Source organism: Pollicipes pollicipes, unplaced genomic scaffold (assembly GCF_011947565.3).
Source record: "Pollicipes pollicipes isolate AB1234 unplaced genomic scaffold, Ppol_2.1 Scaffold_4881;HRSCAF=5763_pilon_pilon_pilon, whole genome shotgun sequence".
Classification (NCBI taxonomy): Eukaryota; Metazoa; Arthropoda; class Thecostraca; order Pollicipedomorpha; family Pollicipedidae; genus Pollicipes; species Pollicipes pollicipes.
Genome location: NW_023596576.1, coordinates 30,389,173 through 30,408,208, shown reverse-complemented (window position 1 = coordinate 30,408,208; position 19,036 = coordinate 30,389,173). Strand labels below are relative to the sequence as shown.

At 64.3% G+C, this 19,036-nt stretch overlaps 1 pseudogene; it reads right to left on the bottom strand.

Annotated features, from left to right (window-relative positions):
• Positions 1–271: 271 nt before the first annotated feature.
• The window catches only part of LOC119100237 (neurogenic locus Notch protein-like), a 32,310-nt pseudogene continuing 13,545 nt past the window's right edge, over positions 272–19,036 (bottom strand).

Genomic DNA, 19,036 nt, shown 5'->3' with positions numbered 1-19,036 from the left:
GCCGCTCGCCTCCAGCCTCCGGCCGCCAGCGGTCAGCGTCCCCCGCCGCCGCCGTCGCCGGCCGTTCCCACGCAGCGGCGACGCTCGCCCGCGCTGTTGCCGGCGGCGACGCCGCATTCAGAGCATAGCCGCTGCCGCGGACGGCCGGCTATCTCCGGCGGCGGTCGTTCGGCCCGGCCGCGTCGCGCGCGCTCGGGGCCGTCCCGACCACATTCCGGGCAGTTCGAGCCGTTTCCGTTCAGTCTGTTCCCGGCCGGCCGAAGCCGCCCCGTCATCCAACGCTGTTCGACGGCGCTGACGGAGGCGGTGACGGTGACGGTGACGGCCGGCCGCGCCGACGCCCGCCCCGTCATCCCAACGCTGTGCGGCGGCGCTGTGGGCGGCGCTGACGGTGACGGTGACAGCCGGCCGCGCCGACGCCCGTCCCGTCATCCCAACGCTGTGCGGCGGCGCTGACGCTGACGGTGACGGTGACGGCGACGGTGACAGCCGGCCGCGCCGACGCCCGCCCCGTCATCCCAACGCTGTGCGGCGGTGCTGACGGTGACGGTGACAGCCGGCCGCGCCGACGTCCGCGGACGCAACTCACCTGGCATACAGATGCAGCGGAAGGCGCCGCTCTCGTCCAGACATGTGCCCTCGTTCTGGCACGGGTTCGAGTCGCACTCGTTGATGTGATCTCGCACCTGCAACGGTGGAACCGTGAGCGTTGCTCCACGGCGGCGGAGTTCCGTGGAGCCGGTGATGAGCTACCGACTCCAGGTGGGCGAGCTCAAGGCGATTGGGCCTAAGAAAAATTGTTTTTGAGTGAGCGACGTAAACCGTGGTCATGACATCGTGACCCAGATGTTACGTGTTTCCCAATGGCTTGCCCTTATGCTGTCAAACCATTAGCCATAACACGAACATTGCGGTAGGTGATATCACACTATATAACGGTCCATTCAATTATACCCTTGTTTGGTTCATAGCTTTCCCGTCGAAAACCAGGCGCACAATGAGTAATTTTTCCATGGGGTAGTCCTTGGCGTTGAAAGCTGCTTTCTGGAATTCATATCGTCTTGATCTGGATAACATACATTTTGGAGTTTTCGGCTCCGCCCCATCTCTTGAACGCGGCACGGCGTGCGGGGATAATGCGGCCAACACGCTGCTATCATCCGAAGGTCAGCGAGCACAGACTTGGCTCGGATATAACCCAGGGACTCTGGGGCACGCGGCGTATGATCCCCCACGCCGCCGCTGGCTGGCGAAGAGCAGAACTGAGCGCGAGCCATCGCTGACGCGGCGCCGGCAGCTCCGGCCGAGCCATGTCGTCCGTGACTAAACATCCGCCTCACGCCGTCTGGAAACCCGACTCACCTAAACTGCCCAGTCATACTCGCAACAATGCTGCTCTTTACTAATACAGCCCTGACTAAGCCGAGTGTTTTTTAATGGGCGCGGCAGGCGCCCGCCGCGAGCAGACAAAGCTGGCGCGGCGCGCCACGTGCGTGACGCAGCAGACAGCCGGCTCTGCCGAGCGCGTTAGCTCGAGAGCGCGCGCGCAGGCACCACCCACCTGGCGCCGGTGAAGCCCTTGGTGCACTTGCACCTGAACGAGCCGGGCGTGTTGACGCATATGCCGTTGTGCTCACACGGCGAGCCTGTGGATACAGGACGGCGTCAGGTCTGGGCTCACGAGGCGCAGAGGCAGCGGGACAAGCACCAGGCACAGCTGTTATCAGGCGGCCGCGCCCACACCGCACAAATCAATTACGTGACATACGATGACACAGGGTCCACAGGCCAGCTTTATCACGCACGCGCACGCACGCACGCACGCACGCACGCACGCACACACACACACACACACACACACACACACACACACACACACACACACACACACACACACACACACACACACACACACACACACACACACACACACACACACACAACAAAAAAACAAAACAGGAAGAAACATGCATTTCTAGGCAATATAAGAATGACTTAAATGTAGTGCAGGGTAACAACTTTGCTGATGCATATCAGAGTCGCAGTAGCATGCATTGTGCGGTGCGATAACCACGGCGCGGTCTGACGCACCGCCCCCGGCAGCATCCAGAACTGGACTCGGCACCGACAAAACAGAGCCGCGCCGAGCGGAAGGCTACAGCCCGCCGACATTATCGGGCTACGCTAAACGTCACTGGCCAGCGCGGCGCGCCGATGCTGCACTACGAGCCAGAGCTGGCTGGGGCTGGCCCATGCCGCGGAGGCGCTGCCAACACACCGAGCCGACGGCCACCTCAGCTGCCAGCCAGCTCCCCGAAACGGGCCGCGCCGGCGCCGACCAGCCGGCCATCAAATTAACATAAAGAAGCAGTACATTAATGCAGATATGCGCCGAAAAATGGCCGCTTACTCGTGTACCCGCTGGCTGCAAGATGGGGAGAAGAAAGAGGGTTGCGGTCAGTTTGAGGGCGAGCGGTGCGCAGACTCATCGGGTTTCACGCAGCGCCCGCAGACACGGACACGACATCGGAACACAGGCCCGCCGCCGCTGCCGCTCAGCTCGGGCTGCCGGTAATCCGCGCTGTTGAGCCGCGACCGTGCCGTGCGGAGCAGCCGTAACCGGCGGCGCGTGGTACGGCGCGGTGGGCGCCGAGAGCCGGACCGAGCCGCCGCGCCGCGCCGCGCCAGCCCACCGGGGGCGGTGACCGACCGGGCGGCGGCGGCTGCTGCTCCCGGGAGCCGGCTCCCGGTGGCTCCGCCTCCCGTCGCGGGTGGCGATGCGGACGCGCCATCCGGGACTTTGGCAATCGCCGTCCACATCCGCCACCCAGATACGATCAGGGAAACTCGGCGGGCCGCCTTCGGTTGGCCCGAGCACCGCCGCCCGTCCCCAGAGCCCCGTTTTCCCGGTTTGGACGAGCGCGTACCTTCTTCACACTCGTCCAGATCCTTGGAGCAGTCGTTGCCCGAGTACCCGGTCTCGCAGTGGCACTTGTGCGTGCCGTTGATGGGCGATGTGTAGCACTTGGCGCCCGCGTGACACGGGTTCGAGGCGCAGTCGTCGTTCAGATGACACAGCAGACCTGCCGGCCCGGTGCAGAGGGTGACGTCACAGGTGCATCATGGGCGCGGCATGGCCAGCCGTGGCCTTGGGCTGGAGGTCAGGTCAGGCAGGACCGCCAAGCAACGCCCTGGAGCGGTGCGGTACGGCCTGGATGGAGGTCAGGCCAGGTCAGGTAGGACCGCTACGCAGCGTCCTGCTGCGGTGCGGTGCAGTCGGGCTGGAAGTCAGATCAGGCAGGACCGCTACGCAGCGCCCTGGAGCGGTGCGGTACAGCCTGGCTGGAGGTCAGGTCAGGCAGGACCGCTACGCAGCGCCCTGGAGCGGTGCGGTACAGCCTGGCTGGAGGTCAGGCAGGACCGTTACGCAGCGCCCTGGAGCGGTGCGGTACAGTCTGGCTGGAGGTCAGGCAGGACCGTCACGCAGCGCCCTGGAGCGGTGCGGTACAGCCTGGCTGGAGGTCAGGTCAGGCAGGACCGTTACGCAGCGCCCTGGAGCGGTGCGGTACAGTCTGGCTGGAGGTCAGGTGAGACAGGACCGCTACGCAGCGCCCTGGAGCGGTGCGGTACAGTCTGGCTGGAGGTCAGGTGAGACAGGACCGCTACGCAGCGCCCTGGAGCGGTGCGGTACAGCCTAGCTGGAGGTCAGGTGAGGCAGGACCGCTACGCAGCGCCCTGGAGCGGTGCGGTACAGGCTGGCCAACCTGTTTCCGCACATCCAATTGGACTGTTCGCGAGGCACCAATTCTCTGGCAATGCGACAGAACAATGCAAAATCAATCAGAGCACCGATACGCGGCTTAAACCTAATCGGACGTGTCCCCTGAATCAGCAGGTTCTGGCCACCGGGACAATGAGCACATACGTCATTAGCGTGCAGCAGACGAGCGAAAAATCCGGTATCGGGCGACTGTGCGCACTCAACGCACTTGGAGGACCAGCCCGCGGCGCCCCCTCACCTGTCTTGCCGGGCGGACACTCGCAGTGGAAGGTGCCGACGCGGTCGTGGCACGTGGCGCCGTCGAAGCAGCCTCCCTTGGCGCAGTCGTCCTCGTTCTCGCTGCAGTCATCGCCGATCCAGCCGTTGACGCAGATACAGGAGTAGCCGCCGATGGTGTTGGTGCAAGTCGCGCCGTTCTTGCAGATGGAGGGACGCAACGCACACTCGTCCACGTCCTGCGGGCCACGGAGTGCGTCTACACCAACTCACAGGCTAGCGCGCCGGCAACGAAAGGTCGAGGCTACCCCGGCAGCTGCGAGGCATGACGTCACGATGTCAGGGGTGTCACGATGTGTCTGGGCACGAAGGCCGTACACCAGCCTCCGTGACGGGTTACTTATGTCGGCGAGGCGGCTGAAACGGCCGCAGAGGCAGCGGGGGCGGGGGGGGGGAGGGGATGGACCCAACAGGCAGGACCAAACCCAAGGATGATGAGAACAAAATGCAGCATTGCTTACACCAATTGAGAAAGGGAAAGAAACAGCCCAAATTATTCCCAAACATTCGTCCACGTGCAACTACATATGAATGTTCATCACGTTGAGACAAGCTTTAAAAATATTACACCCATCTTAAAATAGCAATAAGCAAACGAATTCTAACAACAGCCAACCCCGGCAAGAGCCCCGAGAAACAATAAATGATCGTAAACTGGAGTGAAAACGGGTTGCGTTGCATGTGTGGCGAACTGTTTTCACTAGCTTGGCAACGCAACAAATCCGTCATGCAATCCAACTTTTTTTAAAAAAGCTTCCGAAGCAACAAATCCTTGAAAAAACAAACATGTCCTTGGCGAAAGGCCAGAAGAGGGAACTGGATGCAACACAGATAGAACGATGCTGAACCGGCCGAATCCCACACCTCTGGATTTCTGGTCAGGAGCTGATGCCGCCAGTTCGCGGTGCGGGTACAGCTAACGAGGTCTGGTCCCGCCGCGCGCTGTTCCCCCGGGAATGTGGCGGCACCGAGGCCACGGGCGTCCGCCCGACGGCCTAAGCCACTTATCGGACTGATCCGCAGAGCAAACGGACCACCAGCACGTCTAATTACCCGTGTAAGCCCTCCTCGAGCAGCGACAGCCACGTCCCGCCGCGTCCCACGCTGGCGCCGAGGACGTTGTCACATGCCGACTGAGTGTCGACGGCCCCACAAAAGTTCAGCCAAGGCGTCACAGAGGCATGCTTTGGGAACGGACGAGACAGAAAAGAACGGTGGCAGACAGCTTCGGAAAACCTCTGAACATGCAGCTCCCTGCCTTTTGACTGCTAATGTGACCTCAGACGGGGGCGGCATCATGCGGTGCAAAAGCCCAGACAGATACAGTTTCTGACGCACGTCGCGCCGTTCCAGAAGGCAGAGCCTAGTTTTCCAAAACTAGTCGGCCCTCAGCATGTAAAAATGGCTATGTCTACCAACAAAACACAAATAAAACGAATTTTCCCTGAATGTGACCCAGGTTCTCTTGAATGTTGCGGGTGGGGCTGGCGACTTCACCTGAAAACGGGACTACCTCGCCGCTAGAGGGGAGGAGCGTAGTAGGGCGGAGCTGGGCACGGATGAACCGAACGTACACCTCGCATCAGCAGGAGGAACGCGGGCAGACAGGCGGAGGACCCGCCTGCAGATCGCGTGACCGGGCCACGAGCGTGCAGGCCACAACGCTGGGAGCGGCCGAGGCATGCGTCCGGCGCCGGTGGCACCAGGGACCCGCCGCCTGGTGCGGCGGCTTCGAAAGAGCGTACCTGGTTGCAGTACTCGCCGGTGTAGGTCGGCGGGCACTTGCAGCTGTACGAGTTGATGCCGTCGATGCACTGAGCGCCGTTCTGGCAGAGGTTGCCCGCACAGTCGTCCGTGTTGTCCTCGCAGTCTTTGCCGGTAAACCCTGCCGGCGGCGGCACCCAGGTCAGCGTCCGACGCCATTACACGCAGCCATCGAGGTCAGCTGTGCGAGTTGGCCCCGCGTCCACCGCGAGGACCGGTGCCACTGCTGCCACGCAGCGAAGCATCCGAGCGCACGTCGCCGATGACCTCACCAGTCGCATGAGCCGAGGAGGCAAGGCGAGGACGGCCGCCGCCGCCCGTCACCAGGCTGCCCAGGCCACGGGAACGCCGCGGGCCTCACCTGCCCTCCGACATCCGCCGGCCCTGATCAATGGCCACTGGCAACGCTCCCGGACACACAAAGAACAAACCTGAGCCGGAGGGGACGGGCGGTGTCTGGTCATCGGATCTTAACAGCCGCAGGAATGAAATTAAATGCTATCTGCGGGGATCCGGCATCGTACCCACCCGGTCTTAAAAAAGGTCGGATGGCAGGAAATGCTAGATATCACAGCCTTCCTTAAGCTGTGTAATGCCACTGAACACCCTCATTCAGAGCCCCAGTTTCATGGGACAATTGGCGACTTCACGTACCCCATAAGCAGCCAGAAAAGTCGTGATTCACAGCGTACCCCACGCGAGACGCCTGTTTCCGCCGCACACGCACCGTAACAGTGCACCCACCCAATCCGCTCCGCTCCCTCCCCTCAAGCGCTCCGCTCCCTCCCCTGCGCCCCGCAGCGGCTCCATCTCGCCATCCCCCCTATCTCTCTCCCTCTTTCGCCACGGCGCAGTCGCGTGATTTCTTTCGCCTTGAGCCCTCGGCGCGCCGAGCGGGCGCCCCTGGCGGCCGCTCGCGCGCCGGACGCGCGTCATCCGTCTCGCCATGTCAGAGACCGTACGTGGGCCGCGCGGGCCGCCCGGCCGGCGCTGAGCGTGAAGAACTTTCCCAGCACGGCCCGGCCCCCGCCGCTGCGGCGCCCCCACCGCCCGAGGCCACGCGGCCAAGACGCCGGCGGCGGGCGGCGGGCGGCGGGCGGCGGGCGGGGCGCGGGCGCTACCGCCGCCGCGCCCGAGCCGGCACCGGGCCGCCAGGCGACCCACCGCCGTCGCCGCCGCTAATGGATCACCGGCGGCGGCCCGATGGCGCCCGGCCAGTTTTTGGCGGCGCCGAGGACGTCAGGCGCCGCCGTCGCGTCTCGGCACGGCGCTTTGTCGTTGAGAGAACGGCCCGTTTCCGGCCGGGACGCCGGCGACAGCGGCGATGGACCGGTCCCGGTCACGGCCGTCAGGGTACTGAAACGGCGCGGGAAGGGGCGTCAGCCACCCCGCTGAGCGGGGCTGACCCCGGGGGACCAGGTACCAATCGCGCGGGGGAACAATACTTGCCTGGCGGTAACGAGACGCTCTCTTCTGCCTCAGGTGTGGGTGGGAGCGAAATGGCAAGCAGCGACCCGCTCCGAGTCAGTGGCTACATCCTGCAAGTGCGCTCACAGCTCCCGAAGTACATGATGAGACTGACGCGTTCGGGCACGGACCCGAACAAAATCAACAGCGTTGTTTTGACACGGACGGATGCTGGGCGTCTCGAAACACAAACAGCGCGACAGAGATTCGCTCGCTTCCCAGCGCACTGAGCAGCCTGAGACAATGGCACGACACACAATGCCACAGTCCAGTCGTCAGACCCCACCGCTTTCGTGGAAGACCAGCATCGCGAAACGATCGTGTCGCCATTACAGGTCGGCGACAAAGATATGGCCGGCGAGCCCGACTAACTGGCTATTGCATTTCTCTCTGTCCCGAACGTTCCAAATGGAAACGGAAGAGGCGTTATGCCACAGACCAGATTGGGGCACATCATGCACGTGTTTTTTTTTTATCATGACGGACCATATTCCGTCAATTGGTTTCGAAACTAAGCATTCTGGGCACATTCTTTAGTTTTAATCGGCTCACAGCAGCGTGCAACTCGCCGTTAAAGCCGTTTAAGCCCCTCCTCACGCAACTACGCGCCATGGATCAGATGCACGAAGTGGGCGCAACGCCATCGAAAGCCATGTCATCACGCCGGCTAATACGGACGGCTCCGGCGACCGTGGGACCGCAGCCCGCTCCGGCCGTCGCCCGTCACCGCGGCGCCGCGCCGGCCCGTCTCGGCCGACGGCCACCGCCGCTCGCCGGCGAGCCCGCCTGCCGGGCGTGCCGCGCGGCGTCGGCCGACCTCGGGTCACGCCGCGACGGCCGGCGCCGTGACCCGCGCCGGCCATCGCGGCGCGGCGCCCCGGCGCAGGCGGCAATTATCGCGCCGCCGCCGCCGCCGGTTGATGGGCGACGAGCCAGGTGGCCGGTGGCGCTGCAGCAGGGCCGGCGGAAGCGGGCCGCGGCCGGGGTCAGGAGGTGGGCCGGCCGGCGCCCCCTCCCACGGCTGCCGACCGGCCGCTCACAAAGGCGTCCGGTCGGAGCCGCCGCCGGCGCCCCGTCGTGCCCGCTGCGGGCTGGGACCCCGGTCCGGGCCGCGCTGACCGACGCGCAGGACGACGTGAATAGGTGGCACACAGCGGCGACAAAGCAGCCCATTCCAGGCCGGTGAGTATTCTGAACAAGCATGATCCAAACTCCAAAACCACATCATGAGATGGGACGTACAACAAATGGGACTAAAATAAACAGTTTCGTTCGACGTAGTCAGATGCGGACGTCTCGTGACAAAGCACCGTGTTAGAAAGCCGTAAGAGCCATTCGCTTACTTCAGCGCATACTAAATTCCCTGGGGCACACCACAACGCAGATTAATGGCTTCATGCATGCCGGCACACCTTCCAACTGTCTTCAGCACTCTTTGAACACTTCGTGCATGTTCGCAGAACACATAGTTTCACAGCGGCAGCCACTATCGGTACCCTCCCCGCCAGATAATCGGTTCATTGCGGGCCCTCGGCGAACCCCAGCCGGGCAGCGCGGGCCGCTCTTCTCAGCAGGGCCGCGATAATGGCGCACGTCTGCGATAATGGCGCACTCCCGGCCGGCGCGCGCCGTGCAACAAAAGCCGCCCGGGGCGTCGCCTTCGCGGAAGCGGCTGCCGCCCGCCTCACAGTTAGGCAACCGGCCGAGCGCAAACCGCGGGCGGCGATCGGGCCGATCAACGCGGAGATAGCCGGCACTCGGCACGCAACGCCGCGGCGCGCGGGCCGGGGGTCCCGCTGCCAGCTCACGTGCCCCGGGTGACCGTCACACGATCGCCCGGGGTCCGCGTTGACACGCCAGGCGGCGAGGTGAAAACCTGCAGCTGGCTCCTCCGCCCCGATCACACCGCCGCGTCGGGCCGGCTGGGGGTTCCCGTTCGCAGCCGGTGACCCGCGGTCGCACGGCGCCCCCGGCGACGTTGCGACCGCCGCCGCTGCAGCCGCGACCGCCGGGCCGCAGCTCTCGCGTGGCGGGCGCGGTGGCCTATCACAGGATCGAGGCCGGCAGCGGGCCTGCCAGCCGGCGGCCAGCTGCCCGGGCGTCCAGCTGTGGAGCGTGCTGAGCTCCTCCCGCCGCAGCTCAGGGGCCCACGGACCCGCACCGCCGCTCGCGAAGAGGCCTGCCGGCTCGGCTGGTCAGCCAAGCTCGGCACAAAGAAGTCGCCTCCGAAGAAAAGTCACCTGCTTAGCGGCGGCGGCGGTGCCAGGATTCCGACATAATCACGTTCACACAAAGAGCGCGTGCAAACGCCCGCCACAGAATGGCACAGAGAATCTTGCGAAACGGCACATGCAAATATACAAATCGGATGCTTAAGTCGGCCGGTCTGCTTAAGATCCAATCCATTGCCAACGAGCCATCGACTCCTGTGTCCAACAGAACAATCGCCTGTTCCAGTGGATGACTCGAGAAAACCTGCGGATTACCGTCAAAATTGGACGATAACTCGATGCTTTCGCCGCGCTTCGTGAAGCTACGCTCCTGCAAACAGGTTATGTCGGCTTTTCCCGGTCGTTAACCTGAGAGAGAGAGCGACATTCAACCGGAGCCGCCGAAGCCCGACCTTCGTGTTCACACAGAGCTCGCGCCGGTCATGCGGTTCACGTGACACTGCAATCCGCGCCGGCGCTCTGTGTCGGCACGTCCACATACTACACACTTCACGTTGCGTTTGCGTCACTCCAGTCCCGTCGGCGCGGTCGGGGTGCATGCCCTCCGCGTTCACACGCAGATCACACGCTCACGGGGCACGGCACCGATGACGCCGACCACCCCACACCACGGGCGTCGCGGGCCGCGCTGGCAGGAGGACGTCGCGTGCGTGGGAGTAGTGGCTCCAGCCGGCCGCGCTCGGAGCGGTGTCGAAAACAGCGCCCCCGGCGGGCCCGGGGCGGCCCGGCTCCACGCCCGGGCCACTGCGGTACACGCCATCAGTAAGTACGGTGGCTAGCTCGCAGCCGGACTGTTGAATCCGTTCACACACGGTTCAAGCCTCTAGCGGCGGCCACCATCCAGCGTAACATGGAACACACCATCGAGCCGATGGCAAGGAGTCCGTGTGCCCCGGCATCGGATACGTCAGCAGCAAAGATGGCCGACCGGTTATGAATCACCCCACGTGCATCGTGTGACTCCGGCGACGACCATGGGCCGTTAACAGGACGTAACAGCGCTGGGTGATTCATTCGTCTGGAGAGGCAGCCTCGCTTCACAGAGCAAGACTACTCGCAATGATCGCGTGTTGCTTCGGCACAGATGACGTCATCCCATGATCACACCGAATGGATAACGCTGCAACCGCCTCCTTTGGTCGCATCCGGTTCACTGTCAAAGCACGCGTACAAGTGTAGAACTACTGGTACCCCAACACCCCACTGACGACGCCAACGGCAAATATTAGCGCATTTTAAAAACCTGTCATCGCAAAAACATTGTTGGCTCAGGTACTCCATGTTCGTGACGTTGTATTATCAAGATAAGCTTTAATTTACTGACGAGCTCGGGCAGCCCCCAGCCTGGAGCGTTGGGCAAGAAACCCACGGCTGGCAGAACGATTCCTTGCCGACATCGGTCTATGTCATTTGACCTCCGCTTCCGGGCAATTATGATACGAATCGAACCTCCCACGCTTCAGGTAACTACCGTTCAGCGGATCAACTACCGAAAAAAAAAACTGCGGTGAGAGTCGGTTTTTGCCCGATAACTTTTTTTGCGTGCTACAAAGATAGCACGGGCTGCCCAGATGGCGCTTCTGCACTCGAATGGGGCCTGTGGGCGCACTGTGCGAGAGCTCCCTCGCCGCATCCCCATCCGCCCACGGAGACCTCCCCCGCCATGCCACCTCATTCGCAACGCAGAACGAGCCGACCGACAGCAAGGTCGCGCCACAGTGGCGCCTCGTCACTCTCCTCAGCCTCGCAGCGGAGACGCTCAGGAATCCTGTGCCGGGGCAAAACGTTCGAAAATTATCCAGGCCTCCCACCCCCACGCACAGGGAGCAATACGCTCAACAACTCTCCGGAGCCCCGCGCAGGGGGGTAACGCACTGGACCTCTCTCCACACCAACGTGCAGACACGTACAGCGACACTCAAAAATCGCCACGGACACACTCTCATCTCTCATCTGACGGTCCGGTGCTGGACACTTCCCACAGTCTCGCATAGTAAAACAAAAACGAAAACAAAGACAAAAACAAAACAAAAACCGAAGCTGCGCAGAAAGAAACCGTCGCACAGGAAAACCCCCCGAAATAACGCCCGGGGACACCTGGCGCCTTTCCCCGGCCCCCCGTCAAGTGTCACTTCCGCAAGGTTCGAGGGCATGCGGCGGGTCACTTACCGAGTCGACACTCGCAAGAGTGCTCCAGATCGTTGATGACGGTGCAGTTGCCGCCGTGCAGGCAGGGCGACGGCACGCACGGCACGTAGTTGGTGTCGCAGTTGCGGCCTGTGTAGCCGGCGTCACAGATCACCTGCAGAGGGGCAAGATGGAGCCGTCAGCCACGACAGGGGGACGGCGACCTGGATGCACCGTTCAGACTGGCAGAACAATCTCGCTACACACACCCCAAGTCAGGAACTGAACAGAGTTGTCGGTGTTTTTGGCGTCAGGCGTAACCGCAACAGGCTTTACTGCACCAGTTCCTAGGAAGTGGACGACGCAAAGTTGGTTTCGGGGGTTTTTAAATACAAACTACAAAAGTGTCGGACAAAAGCTGTTTGGCGTGAGTACGAGTGACGGGCATCACGCCCGGTCACCAGCTCCCAATAACGCTTTTATTTTCTGTACGTTTACATATCCATTGTGATTTTATTGTTCATATGGTACTATCAGTTCTTCAAATATACCTGACAAGCATAAACTTCCATTCTCCAAAACAGCATTATCTGACACGGATCATTCTTGGTCTCATCCAGTGGCTTGGCAAGTGTTCGTTTTCACCATTTACTGGTACTTTTTTCACTTAGCCGTACCCTTTTCGTAAACGTGTTAATTTCACCGGTGCAAATCACCGGCGTTTGTACGTTAAGACCGGTGTGAATCCGAGCAAGGGAAAGACAGTAGCAGACCGAGGAAAGATTATCGCTTCCATCGCAGTGGACGGATTCCACACCCTGCCGACTTGGAGTAACAAATCCCGGTTCAAAGTTCACAAACTTGGTGTAACAAATCCCACACCACCGTTCAAAAACCTCCCAAAATTGGGACCGCTAAATTCCCGATCACAACCAGTCCCAGCCGTCACGTAGTCCAATTTCGCTTTCGAGTACAACCGCCCCTCTCCACGTTGCCTCCCCACGCGTCAGGCGTTGCGGTCACTCGTGCGGGTCACTCTCCACCGGGAGGATCCGGTGTTCCACCTGTACCGCAGTGACCCAGACCCGCGGCCGGGGTCTTCGGGGCCGACAGCGCTCATGCCTGCGCTATCGCCACCGGCGGCGGCCCGTGTTTTCATAGGTCAGCTGATTGAGTCCACGCGCACCCGCCAACCCTTCTCGCCGCGCCCGTGCCCGGCCAGCCTGCCGACCAGTCATCACAACAGCCGAGCGTTCGGGCGCGCCGCTTCCGCTGGCACACCTGCGCTGCGGAAACGGCGTCTGGCGATTTGGGATCAGATTTTGCCCGCCGCTCCCCTTAAAGCTGCTTAAGTCGGCCTGCCGGAGCATACCAACCCGCGAGTAACTCGGGGCTGGTGACGTACGAGGCGGGAGAGGGGGGGGGGGGGCGTAACCCTCTCGTCTAGACGGGGTGCCGGCGGCCGGGCCGGATGACGGCAGGTCGGCCCCGTTCCGCGGAGGGCTCCGGTGGAGGCGGCGGACCGTCCCCTGGCGTCGCAGGCGGCGGTGCGGCTTCGGAGTTTCGGCCGAGCCGGACCGGACCGGCCGGGCCGGGCCGACGGACCGGACGGACCGGACTAAACGCACCGTACCGTATCGGCCGACGGCGCCACCGGCTGGCCGACGGTCCGCGTTCGGTGGCCTCTCGCGCACGCGCACGCACGCACGCACGCACGCACGCACGCACGCACGCACGCACGCACGCACGCACGCACGCACGCACGCCCCCTCCCGCCTCCGCCGCACCCAGTCACCGCTGCTGGTCGCCCCCAGCGACCGACGCCCGCCCATTAACGCAGCTATCCGCTGTGGTGCAGCCCATTGCCCGCCAAGCGACCGGCTGCTAACATTTTTGCAGCTGTCATGATCTCCATTTTTACCATCTAGCGGGTGCTGTTGAAATGAAATTATTTAAAAACTGTATGTCCCGCATTTTTGCTGGCATCGTGATTCGTGGCGAAGTCGTACAAGAAAACAGAACCCTTTTGGTCAGCAACATGCCCGCGATCCCCGACGATCGCCGGCTTTCGCGCTGCAAAGGCAAGCATCCCCCACGATGGCACATCCACCACCACACCACCGAGTCCCCTACCGCACCACACTTAAACCCGGTTATGCTCGCGGCCCTATCACGAACGGCGTTGGCGCGGCTCCCCCGGCGAACACGGCGCGCCGCACGATCGCCCGGCGGCTGCCCGTGAGCGGCGCGCGCCCGCACCAAACGGCGACGGGGCGACGGGGCCGACGGCCGGCGGCGCGATCTGATCTCCCCGCCCGGCGTCGTAACGGCCGCCAGCGTCGTGACGCCCAACACGGACCGGACACGAGCGGCCACGTCCGAGCCGCCGTCGGATCCACTATCAGACGTTGTCTGACCGAGCGCGCACGGGCCCCCGAGTGGCGCGACAAGTCGTAAAATCGTCCAGCCAGAGGGAGGGCGTCACAGGTGCATCATGAAGCGAGCGCGGATTATCGGCCGCGACCCTGAGACGACCCTGATTATCGACCCTGAGGCGACGCCAACCGCAGCGGCGAGGGCCCGATCGCGCCTCGCGGGATCACCCTCCCGGCCCACAACCACCGCGGCCGGGGCCAGGGCCCCCATCGCCAGCAGAGCGCTCAACATCGCAGTGGTATTGTGAGGAGAACGCGTGATCTGCGCACCGCTGTTACGGCTGTCCTTCAGGGCAGTGCCATGTCTCCGGCAGAGCACAAACCCATGCACAGGACGCAAACGTTTCGGCCCTGGCCTGTCTGACTTGGTAAACTTGGCACTTTGCAGCATTACGAAACCCCATACTAAGAACGCAACGCCCATTTACCCTACCACGGCACGACTTAACCTAAATATACATCGCCAACGCGAAAACTACCGGCGCGTGCCGGGCGCCCCGCCCCCGCGCCTCGCCCGCTGCACATGCACGGCCCCACGGCCGGCCAGCGCGGACGGCGCGGCCGCGTCAGCACTCACTGGTAGCTGCCGAACGTGTTGACGCAGCGGCCGTGGCCGCACGGCTGCCGGTCACACTCGTTGATGTCATCCGTGCACTTGGAGCCCGTGAAACCGTCGGCGCACGTGCAGCGGTAGCTGGAGGCCAGCGAGGTGCACTGGGCGTCGTTGCGGCACGGCTGCGAGGCGCAGTGGTCTCGCATCTGGCAGTTGTCGCCGCGGAAGCGCGCCGGGCACGTGCACCGGTACGTGTCGAGCGTCACGAGCGTGCACGTGCCGCCGTTGAAGCAGGGCTCGCTGTCGCACGCGTTGGCCCACGGGGATCTCGCAGAGGCTGGCCGTGTAGCCGATCGGACAGCGGCACGAGAAGCCAGGACTCGAGCTGTTGTTGGGCACCACGTAGCACTCGCCGCCGTTCTGGCACCGCTGGCCGCGGCCCGTCACGCACGGGTTCTCGTACTGGCAGTACTTGCCGACGTGCGACGGCAGGCACCTGCCGAGAGGAGAGACGAGCGTCAGGCGGGGCGACGGCGGCCATCGCTTCACACGCACGCCGCGCACCACACACAGAACATGCTGCCAGGAGAGGTCAGGTGTCAGTCGCTCAGACGGCGGGGACGACGACCGCCTGTAAAATGTGGCAAAATGCAAATCGCGAGCACAATGTGAGCCCGCTGCCACCCGTGTTCGGTCCGAATAATTTCATACCAGCGCACTGTCACGCATGCCGATCAAAACGCGACAGTGCGTAAAAACTGGCCTGCTGGTGGAAAGCGGCATAGTGAATTGTTTAACTCCTAAACGCGGGCGAATACCATGAATATTTCCGCCAACCCGGCTCAAAACGCTGCACACTACGCCAATCCACAGACGCCGCAACAGTCGCCACCCCGGCTCACGACGCTTGCACACTACGCCAATCCACAGACGCCACAACAGTCGCCACCCCGATCCTGTCGCCGGTCTTCAGTGGCCGCGGCCGTTGGCATTGACATGTTTCCGCCGTCGCGTTACAAGCTGGCGACCCCGGCCCGGGACACCGCAGCGGCCGCCACCGCCGACCCCGGTGACAGATTGTCCGACCAGCCAAGTCTCACCGTCAATAAACAACCGACGGCGGTGCAAAAACGGCGCGCGCCAGCCGTCCCGTTGGCGGTGCCCGACGATTAAGCCGTACATCATCGGCCACTTGGTCGGGGCGGTCGGTCGGCTCACCAGCGCCATCCATCAACGGCGACAAAACAGAGGCCGGGCCCGACAAAAACCGAGTCGGCCGCCGCGCAACGGCCAGTCGGCGTCACCCGGAGCCCCGCCGGCCGGGACCGCGGCGGGACCGGCGCCGATCTGCCGAGAGACCAGGCCCAGGCCGCCGCCAGACCAGGATCACAGGCCAAACCCATCTGCGCCGAGGCCGGGACGGGAGGCCAAACGATCGCGAGGGTGGCGGGGGGGTGGGGGGGGGGGGGAGCATGGCTGGAGAGGAGCCCCCGACACAAACCAGATAACGAACCCGCGACAGACGTTAGAGTAAGCGGCGCCCGAGAGGGTGGCGGGGGGTGGGGGGAGCATGGCTGGAGAGGAGCTGGAGACACAAACCAGATAACGAACCCGCGACAGACGTCAGAGTAAGCGGCGCCCGAGGCCGCCGCCGAACTTAAGCCCGTTTCGACGCCGAGAACGAGAACTAGAACCAGAACGTCGCACAAAACCCGGCCACACCGCCGCGACGGAGCCACGGGAGCCCTGCGAACAGACCGGGAGCTGACGGCGGTTCGGGCGCCAGGGTCAGCCGCCGCCACCCCTTCAGCGGTGGCGTGGAGCGATGGCAGCACACTGCCGTATCGCGGCGGCAATCGTATTTGGCTGATTGACTCGGCCGACCGGCGGCACCCATTTGTCTCGCCACGGCACAATGCCAAGACAAAGCGGGCCCGCTCCCGGTCCGAGCGGCAGCGTGCAGTGATAAATGTCCGCCGCTGCCAGTCGCCTTGTGCTCGCCCGCGACAAGTGGTCTATGAAAAAATCGCCGTTGTGGTGTCATTCGCCGAATTTAAAGCGATAACGACCGAAAACAAACGGATTCCCCCTGGCTCGGTCGGTGGCTTGCCCAATCAAGCCGGGCGCGACAGACGGCGCGCTCCATCGGGAGGCGGCGAGGGACGGGCGCGCTCGACCGGGAGGCGGCGAGGGGCGGACCGGGGAGGCAGCCGGCGCCACGACCAGTCGTCCGAGCGCTCCTGCCGGACCGGCGAGCGCCAGCCGGTGACGGTGGCCCGGCGCGCACCCGCCGGCCGTTCTCACGGCGTTGTTTACCGGCCGTCCCCCCAGAGATGGATAATCTGCCCGCTCCCTTCCCCCGCCCGCCGACCCGCCCGCCCGTCCCCCAATATCCAATTAACATCAACAGCCGCTTGTTGTACTTCCCGGCCGTGCATTTTTATGCCATTTTCCCATAGATTAGCGTCGTGCGGCCGCGTTGCAGGCGGCCCATTGTGAGGTGACGTGCGCCGCCCAGGAGCTCACAGATGGGGCCCGCCTCGGCAACAATGGCGCTCAAGCACCGGCTCCCGATCGCGCCAAATCGATGCATGTAACACAGAGTAGTTCGTCTATTCATGGCACCACCAGGCGTCCGTATTCAAAACCCTGCGCCACATGCACCACACCACCGACAGAGGAAAAAACCGACTCCATATTATGACCCGTCTAATCATATGTGAATTATTACCGAATTTTCAACCCTTTCGGAAAAAATCTGGCCTATTAATCTCATTCTAAACTCAATGGTCCGAGGGTGGATAAAAAACCGCGGCCGAATCCGCATTCACAGGGCCGGGCTTGGATACGGCCGCGCGGGCGGCCACTCCGCGCCGCTCCCGGGGCCCGCATGATCCGAGCAACGCCCGGCCACCGGCGGGGCAGAGGGCAGCGAGGCCGCCATTACGCCGCCGACGCGGCCCAAGGATAATGACCGATCCGGTCGTGAGAACCCCCTGGAAGGTCGCGGCCCGGTGCGGCGCCGGCGGGCGGCCCGGCGGCGGCTCCGGGCCGCGCCGCCCGACGCCCGGCGCCCGGCGCGCGTCTCCCTTGGCCGGCCGGCCGTGACACGGCGGCGAATTCGGCCGGGGAAGAATTACACGCCGAGTGGCGCGGGCCGAGCGGCGCGCGCTTCCCACGGTGGGGCGCCGCCGGCTCAGCGGCGCGGACAGGACGGGCCGCCGCCGGCCGTCGGCCGTGCCGCGTCTTGAGTGTCAGGCCGCTGTCAGACGGGTAAAATGCGGGCGATGGACGGATGTCTGGCGGGTGCCAGGCTGACATCGATGGGATTGCAGTCGGGTCTGCAGATGTCCGGGGGGGGGGGGGCGGTGCACGTCTCTCTCCGCGACGGCGAAAGGCGACACCACGCAGGCTGGGTCATCTCGCGTTGCACCCCGCGCGCGATAATGAAGAGGCGTCGGCCGCGGCGCGCAGGCGCTCTGCTCGGCCCGCACGTGTTCGGCCGCGGCTCGGCCGCGCCGCCACCGGCCGGGCGTCGGCAGCTGGGCCGGCCAGCCGTGACGTCAGCGCCCGGCCGGCGCTGATTGGAGGAGACTGCCGGCCACCTGCCCGCGCCAGATGGCCGGCCGCGGCGCGTCTCGGCCCGTCTCGGCGCGGGTTACGCGCCTGGATGCGACAAACAGCGGCGTCAGCACGGCGCCCACCGGCAGCCACGCCACCCCGGCCGATGGCCACTCGGCGCGGCCGCCAAAGGCCGGCCGCCGAGCGTGCAGCGCCGGTCACAGGGCGTGCACGGCGCGCCCCTACCCGCGCCACGCCGTCGTTGGCCGGCCGCCGAGGCCTTGGCGGCAGAGGACGGCCAGCCAGCTGTCGCGGTGACCGCGCGACGTGTCTGTTTTATTCATGAGCTGGCGGCAGGGGCAGTGTCCGCCCCGGGTCTGTCAGCGCCCGCGCAGACGCGCCCAGCATTTCCCGTCGGCCACCATTTGTCTGTGGGCCGACGCGCCCGCGGGGACGGAGGGGGACGTCCGGGCTGGCCCGCTCCGCATTCCAGCGGCCGCGGGCAGCCGGAGCCGCGCGCCACTCGCGGGAGCACGAGCAGGGGCGGGCCGGGCCGAGCGGCGTGACCCGACGGCCGGCACAATGCGGCGCCGGCCATTCTTGTCGGCAGCGCGGGCGTGTCCCCGGCCACTCGTGACCGTGTCCGTGTCGCGGTCGTGTCCGCGCCGTCCACGTCCGGCGCTGACAGACGCTCGCGCGCGCCGCGCGGGCGCCGGCCCGCTGCCGCGGCGATGTCCGCTGACCGGGCGCCACCACCGCCGCTCGTCCGCCGGACAGCCTCCCGGCGCTCCCGGCTGTCCAGCGCAGCTACCCGTGCCTGAGACCGCTCAACGCTTGTCCA